Below are 7,477 nucleotides of genomic sequence, written 5' to 3' on the forward strand. Positions count from 1 at the left end.
AGTTAGGCCTGCCGCCAGATCTTGTCATTAAATGCATTAACAAAGAAGCACAGCCGTGACTGTATCAAGCATTTCACTATTAAATATCTAAATAAACCTAACTCAATATAATTGGTTTTCTTTTTTTTTTTTTAAGATTTTATTTATTTATTCATGAGAGACAGACAGAGAGAGAGAGAGAGAGAGGCAGAGGGAGAAGCAGGCTCCCGAGGAGCAGGGAGCCTGACGTGGGACCCGATCCCAGGACCCTGGGATCATGGCCTGAGCCGAAGGCAGACGCTTAACCATCTGAGCCACCCAGGCGCCCAATATAATTGGTTTTCTTTTAATTCTATACACTTCATAAATTTAAATCTAGATTTATAAACATGAAAGGGGGTCCACAACACAAAAGCAAATTAGAGCCCCTGAACGAAACCCAGGTATTATATTATTTCACATTTTTACTATTATGTACCTTTTATAGGACACAGTGAGGTTGGCTAGCTTGCCCAGGATCACACAGCTCCAAATGGCTAGGCTGGGCTTTGAACCCAGGAAGGTCGGCTTACCCTTGAGCTCCCCATTATCCTGCCTGTGGCCCGTGCCCCACCCCCAGGAAGAGAATCCCTGGGCGTAGGAGGCCCCACCATACCCACCACCCAGCAGGGCAACCCAAGGCAGATCCACCCGGCTGCCCCAGCCAGAAGGGAGCCGAGCTGCATTTACAACGTGTGAGATTTCTCACCAGTGGCACTGACAGGCAGAGCCGACTCCCAGCTCCCAGGCCCGCCTGCCCTGCTGGGGCCGCCACAGCATGTTGAAAATGAGCTTCCCACTGCGGGAGCCCCGGGAGGAAGGAACAGCCAGTGGGTCCTAGAACTTGCTGCCCCTTTTTCCCCTAGTCACCTGATTTTCTGTCCGCCTGTCTGTAGCTCAGGGAACTGTCCCCCACGAGCCAGAAACAGCAGCAGCAGAAACAAAGGAGAGGCTTTCTTTGTCCCCCATTGGCTCTGTCCAGTCATTCATTCAACCCTCCGTCATTTATTGAGCACCTACTGTGTGCCAGGCTGGGTGCAGAGGCTACAGCTGTGAACAAAGTCCCATCCTCATCAAGCTCCCGGGCAAGCGGAGGATGCAGATGAAAAACATGAACAAGAAAGTATATAAATATAACGAAAGGAAATAAATCAGGGCCAGGGCAAAGAGAAAGGCCCAGGCTGGGAGTGTGTTTAGATTGTGGTCTGGGAAGGAGGCGCTGACCTTGGAGTAGAGAGGCCTGGAAGAAGTCAGAGAAAGAGCTGCAGTGATACCAGAGTGAAGAACAGTGTTGGGGTGCAGGGACGAGCCAATACAGGCTGCTGTCTGGACGCCTTGAGCCCGGCTTTCTGCCTTCTTTGCGTCTGAGTCCGAAGTGGGGCCTCCAGGAGCCCTCTCTCCATGTCCCCCAACCCCAGTCACCTGCCTTCCATTCATCCTCCCACTCCTCCCTCCCTCTCTCTCTTCCCAGCCCAAGGGTGCAGGGTGTTCATTATATCAGCTCCTGCGCACACTTGTTTTCCTCTTTCAAGGGAATCCCTCGGTCACCCCCACTGGGGCAAGCCCAGGAGTCCGGAGTCCGGAGTCCAGTGTTCTCCCCCAGCACATGGCACCGTGCCTGGCCCAGGCCCACTTCACAGATGAGCAAACAAGGTCCCGCGACACCTTGGCTGACTTGGGCCCCCACCACGGCAGCGCCGGGGCTGGCCGCTCAGCCCGGTCCCTCTCCAGGTCCTGGCCCATCACCTTGACCTCGTGGCCTTGTCTTCAGGGACCCTCCGGATTTCAAGTCTGACTCAGGCCTCACCACAGGCGGTGGCGATGGCCCGGAAATCCGAACCGGGCAGCCCTCTCCTGAATATACCTCGGGCCTCGACCTGCGGCTGATGAAATCGTCCCGTTACCAGTCTCCATACGTGACTAGCTTTGTCCAGGGCTTCCCACGTGCCGGCCAGCACCGCGCAGGTCAGCTCATCCAATCCTCCCCCCACCCCACCCCGCCGGGGGTCGGGCCCATTTCCCCCGAGGGGGCAGCCGAGGCGCCGGGAGCGAGTCCGGGGCGCGCGGGGACGTGCCCAGCCGCGGGCGCCCCCTCCCCCTCGCCGCCCTTCGCCCCCTCCACCTGCCGGCCACGGTCGCGCGGTCCCGCGGGGCGGGGGGGGGGGGTCGGGAATGCGCGAGGGGGGGGCGCCCGCCGGGCCGGCTCACGTTTCCGGTCGGGCCCGCAGGCGCCCCCCCCGCCTCCCCCTCCCCCGGTACCCTGGCCGCCGCCGCCGGCGGCGGCCCCCTCATTAAGGCGCCTTGCCTTCCACCTCCGAATTTTCCACGCAGGGTTAGCCTGGCGACGCGCTGTCTGCGGGCCCCATAAAGGCCGCCGTGTGCTGCATTCGTCTCGCTGGGGGCCGGCGGGGAGGGGGCCGCGGCCTGGAGGGGCGCCCGCCTGCGAGGCCGAGGGCGGGGCGGCCTGGCCCGCTGGGCGCAGAGAGGGCCCCCCTCCAGGGCCGCGGCCCAGAGTTCCACCTTCGTAAACACGCACTTGAAAACACACAGCGAAGCCGCCGGCCGGCAGCGTCGGGCCCTCCCGAAAAGTGCCGGGGGAGCCGCAGAAGCCGCGCGCCCCAGGACACCCTCCCAGCAAACTCGAGGGGGAAAGACTTCGAAACCCGAACCCGCTTGGCGAGAGAAAACCAAGCTGGGGAGTTGGAGTAACTGTCCACGATCACACAGGGAGGGGGTGGCCTCATTGTGAGGCATCTGAACGGAGCTTCTCTGTGGAGCACCTACTAGGTGCCGGGCGCTGGCCTGGAGATTGTGATGTGGCGGTGACGGAACACAAAAGTCCCCGCCCTCCTGTGGCTGGCGGTCCAGCGGGGGAGCCAGACACTGGCAAATAAACACCTAACCCAAAGTGTCAGGTAGTGGTGAGTGCTGGGGGGGGGGTATCAAGAGGGAAGGGGGGGGGGGCGTGAAAGTGGGGAGGGGACAGGACATGGTCATAGGATGGTCAGAAAAGGTCTCTGCAGGTTGGAGTCATGCGGGCATCTAAAGGAAGGGTGTTGGGAGGGGGTGGCCCTGGGTGGCTCAGTCACTTAAGCATCTGACTCTTGGTTTCAGCTCAGGTCGTGGGCTTGGGGTTGTGACACTGAACCCCATGGAGCTCTGCGCCCAGAGGGAGTCGCTTGAGATTCTCTCTCCCTCCCTCTCCCTGCCCTTCCCCCACTCTCTGTCTCTCTAAAATAAATAAATAAATAAATAAATAAATCCGAAATAAATAAATAAAGAGTGTTCCAGGTGGCCTGTGCAAAGGCCCTGAGGCAGGAGCCTGCTTAGTCAGCATTTGTTAATCATTTACTAGAGTTCTCGCTCATGCCTTCTTCTTCTCCCATTCTTTCCTCCACTCTGCCAGTCTAGGAATCTGTCTACTTTCCCCCTCTCCTGCTGAGGACATTGAGGCTCAGAGAGGTTAAGAGGCCTACTGAGGTCCCTCAGCAAGTGGTAGTCAAGCTGGGATTTGAACCAGTCTCTTGCACTCATGATGATGGGGTCCACTGATGTGACGGGGTCAAGCCCAGGTCTGAATCCCTGTCTTTTAGGACAGGGACTGGCCAGGGCAGCAGGGGAGGGACAGAGGGAGGAAGAATTTCAGGTTTGCCCATCCTGCACTGAGTAGTGGTGCGATTCCTCATGGTGGCCCATTTCTATGTGACGATGCTCACAACAAAAGTCATACCTAGATCCTCTCAGAGGAGGGCAGCGTCTGGACCAGTTTGCGCCGCCTGCACACGGTGCTTACAGCTTCTGTGACACAGAAGGAAGTCCAGAGGACAGAAGGACACAACACCTGGTAAGGGAAACTGTCTGCCCTGCTCTGTGTATTTCTGCATTTGTTTCAAGGACACTCTTCCCCACCTCGCTTACGCACGCTACGGTACCCTCCATTTCTGCAGCCAGAGACGGGTAGGGTGTCCTGGGAGCTGGAGGCTTCTCAGACACGGCTCATCTGAGGAGAGTGGGGTCCCGTCTGGCTCTTCCATGCAGGGCCCCCCCAGCCCGGACTCCCCCACCACCTGCCGGCCTCATGCAACTTCTTTGCTCTCTGCGCCAGACATCTCAGAACCCAGAGGCAGCTGCAGGGACCCCAGTCTGTGTCACATTGTCCCCAGGTGACACCAGCTTCGTCCCACTGTCCTCTCCACCATGCAGCCTTACATTCCCCTGTCCATGCCAGACCCGACCGTCGACAGTGGCTGAGTCCCTTTGCTCCAGCCAGCTTCCCCTGGGCGGGCCTCAGCGTCCCTGAGCTACCAGCCATGGACCATGTGGTTGTCCTCCTGCCGCCCGCAGGCCACCCCCAGCGCTCAGAGAACAAACTACACACCCCCCCCCCCCGCGCCCTGTGTCACCCAGCTGCTCTCCTGCCGTGCCCGCCTTTCTTGTGACAGTCAGCCTGTCACCCACGGGAAACCCCTCCTAACCCACCGACCTCCCCGGCTTCCTCCCCAGGGTCTGCCATGTCCTCACCTGCAGTCCTCCCACAACCTCCCCGGCACCCAGCCGCTCTCCGTGCTCCCAGCTTTCTCAGTTTCACACCACCTCTCACCTCCCAGTGTCGCTAGGGTTTAAACCACCTTTCCCTCCTCGTCTGGTTTCCCACTGTCTCCCGCTGCCCCTCTTCTGCACCGGCCCTCGCCCTGCCTCGACCTCCCTCTGCCATCACACTGCTGCTTCGGGCCTTCCCCCGCTGAGGCCAGGCTTCCCTCTGCGCCTTCCTGGGGAACGTGCGCCCCTCTCCGTCCCCCTTCCCCTGCCTCCCTCCTTCCCCCCTTGTCTGCATCTCCTCTCCCACCCTTCCTGCTGGTGCCACGTCTCCCTGAACACCTGTCTCTGTTACTCCCTGAGTCCCCCACCTAGTTCCTTCCATGTTCTTATTCCCTCCCTCCCCCCAGACCCTAATCCGGCCCCAGACCCACATACATCTTTATGCCCACTTATCGTCCGCATTTATGTTCCCCCGGGCCCCCCACCCACCTGTCCTTGACCTTTGTCCAGCCTTGCCCTGACATCATCTCTGCACCTGGCTCCCTTCGCCAGGAGCTCCGGCCCCCTTGTGAGCCGGTCATCCCCTCTGTTTCAACCCTGCAGGGTCTTCCCCACTTTGTGCTGAGACCCCTACGGATTCCACGTCTTCTGTCACCACCCCTTCTGCTCTCTGTCCCTGGGTTTGTCCACACAAACTATCAACCCCCTCCCCCGCATGTCCCCTGTGTCTGTGCACCCCGCCCACCTGCTCTGTGAGTTCTGCTGGACCCTCCCACCCCGCCTCTCGGCCCTGGCCCCACCCCCTCTTCCGCCCTGCGTCTCACCGGCCACCCGTCCTCCCCTGTGTATACATTTTGCTAACATTCTCAGGGTTAAATCTGTTTTCTGGACGTGGACTGAGGGATGAATATGGGAGAGAAGGAGGATGTAAGATTCTATCAGACATTTGAAATGATCGGTCCATTTTATTATTACCCTGATTAGTCATCAGTTTAAAGTGTGAGCTCAGGGGCGCCTGAGTGGCTCAGTCCGTTAAGCGTCTGCCTTCGGCTCAGGTCATGATCTCAAGGTCCTGGGACTGAGCCCCACATCGGGCTCCCTGCTCCGCGGAGAGCCTGCTTCTCCCTCCCCCTCTGTCCCTCCCTCTCCCCTTCCCCCTGCTTGTGTGCTCTCTCTCTCTCTCTCTCTCTCTCTCTGTCTCAAAGAAATAAATTATTAAAATCTTTTTTTTTTTTAAGATTGTATTTATTTATTTGACAGAGCAAGAGAGGAAGATAGCACGAGCAGGGGAAGGAGCAGAGGGAGAGGGAGACTTCTCTCTCTGGAGAAGCAGACTTCCTGCTGAGCAGGGAACCTGATGCGGGACTCGATTCCGGGACTCCAGGATCATGACCTGAGCTGAAGGCAGGCGCTTAACCAACTGAGCCACCCAGGCGCCCCAATAGATAAAATCTAAAAAAAAAGAAAGTATGTACCTAAGACTCCCTCATGATGTCCATTGTTCTAAAGTTTGATTGGTGGGCACACAAAGGACATGTAGGTTCCTCATTTTCTCCAAATCTTCATTCATTTTCTGAATAGGCCCAAGGAAGAATTTTTCCTAAAAGTCTCAGGGACCTCAAGGAAATGAAACAACTGAAAAATACTACATTCTTAAAGCTTATATTCTTAATATGAACTTTATTATTTGTTATGAAAGCTGGCAAACCATATAATGATACAAGTATTAGAATTAATTCTACTGCTCTGCTACTCATTATCTTTTAATTATTTGGAAACATTTGCTCCAGAAAATAAACTCTGAGTTTCATCCAAAGTTATTGCTTTTGTATTAACCATCAATTTATTTTCTTAGATTTTATTTATTTGAACCTTCTTGTTTTTATACACTTGGCCATGGTCACAATAATTAAAATAGGACCATATTCAATTCCTTTATAATAAATATACATTTATATTTCAAGTGACAGATGGGATTTCAACCAAGAGCCCACAAGAAGCTATTCGACTAGTCAACGGTCAACCAGGATTTTGCCTGTATTTGATGATGACTTAAAAAAATTTTTTTCTTTAAGATTTTATTTATTTGGGAGAGAGAGAGAAAGAGAGATCACACACATGGGGGTAGGGGCAGAGGGAGAGGGAGAATCTCAGCACGGAGACTGATGTGGGGCTCGATCTCACAACCCTGAGATCATGACCTGAGCCAAAATCAAGAGCCAGATGCTTAACTGACTGAGCCACCCAGGCACCCCCGATGATGGCTTTTAGAAGCAATCAGTAATGTGAAAACAGGCTTGGTTCATGTCACTGTCACTGACCTATCCCCGGCGGTGACCTGCCATTGTCACTATCACTGATGAGATGACAAATGTTCACATATTCACCGGTTAGGCCAAGTGTGGGAAGGACAAAAATAATTAAAATAATTCTTAAATTCTTAAAATATTTTTCATCCTTACTTTACCAGATGGATACAGGTATAGCTCTCAGTGTTCTTGTTTCCATTTGGGTTATTTTAAGCAAGACTCGGTCGCACCTAACTTTGATCATCAGCCCCCTCCCTTTCATTAGTATTTTGGGTCCCAGGTGTCACCCCCTCTTGTGCCTCCTCAGCCCCCAGACAGCTGTGGAGAAGACATGGTGTTTCCCTTGCACGATGTCACAGGCCAGGCTCAGGTGTGGGTCCTGGAGGAGGGACGTAAGGCCATGAAGGACCCTGGTTCCTCCTCTGTTGAATGTGGTCATTAGCTCTGATCACTGAGAGTTGCTATGAGGATGAAGTAAGCGGATCCATGGGAGGGGATGGTGATGCTGGTACAGGGGCCTTTATCCCCCCATCTGTTCAGACACAGACCTGCTCTCTCAACACCTCCAGCCACAACCAACCAAAAATCTGATATCCCATTAAACGTGTTTG

General features: G+C 55.2%; 1 long non-coding RNA gene across 1 annotated transcript; it reads left to right on the plus strand.

Annotated features, from left to right (window-relative positions):
• The first annotated feature begins 663 nt into the window (after positions 1 to 663).
• Positions 664 to 6,362, plus strand: LOC141371004 (uncharacterized). Its single transcript, XR_012375592.1, has 5 exons — positions 664 to 1,983; positions 2,350 to 2,933; positions 3,743 to 3,862; positions 5,818 to 6,024; positions 6,139 to 6,362. It is a non-coding gene; the product is annotated as an uncharacterized lncRNA (long non-coding RNA).
• Positions 6,363 to 7,477: the final 1,115 nt, after the last annotated feature.

This window comes from Callorhinus ursinus, unplaced genomic scaffold, assembly GCF_003265705.2.
Source record: "Callorhinus ursinus isolate GAN/ISIS: 27379988/994484 unplaced genomic scaffold, GSC_fseal_2.0 scaffold53, whole genome shotgun sequence".
Taxonomy (NCBI): Eukaryota; Metazoa; Chordata; class Mammalia; order Carnivora; family Otariidae; genus Callorhinus; species Callorhinus ursinus.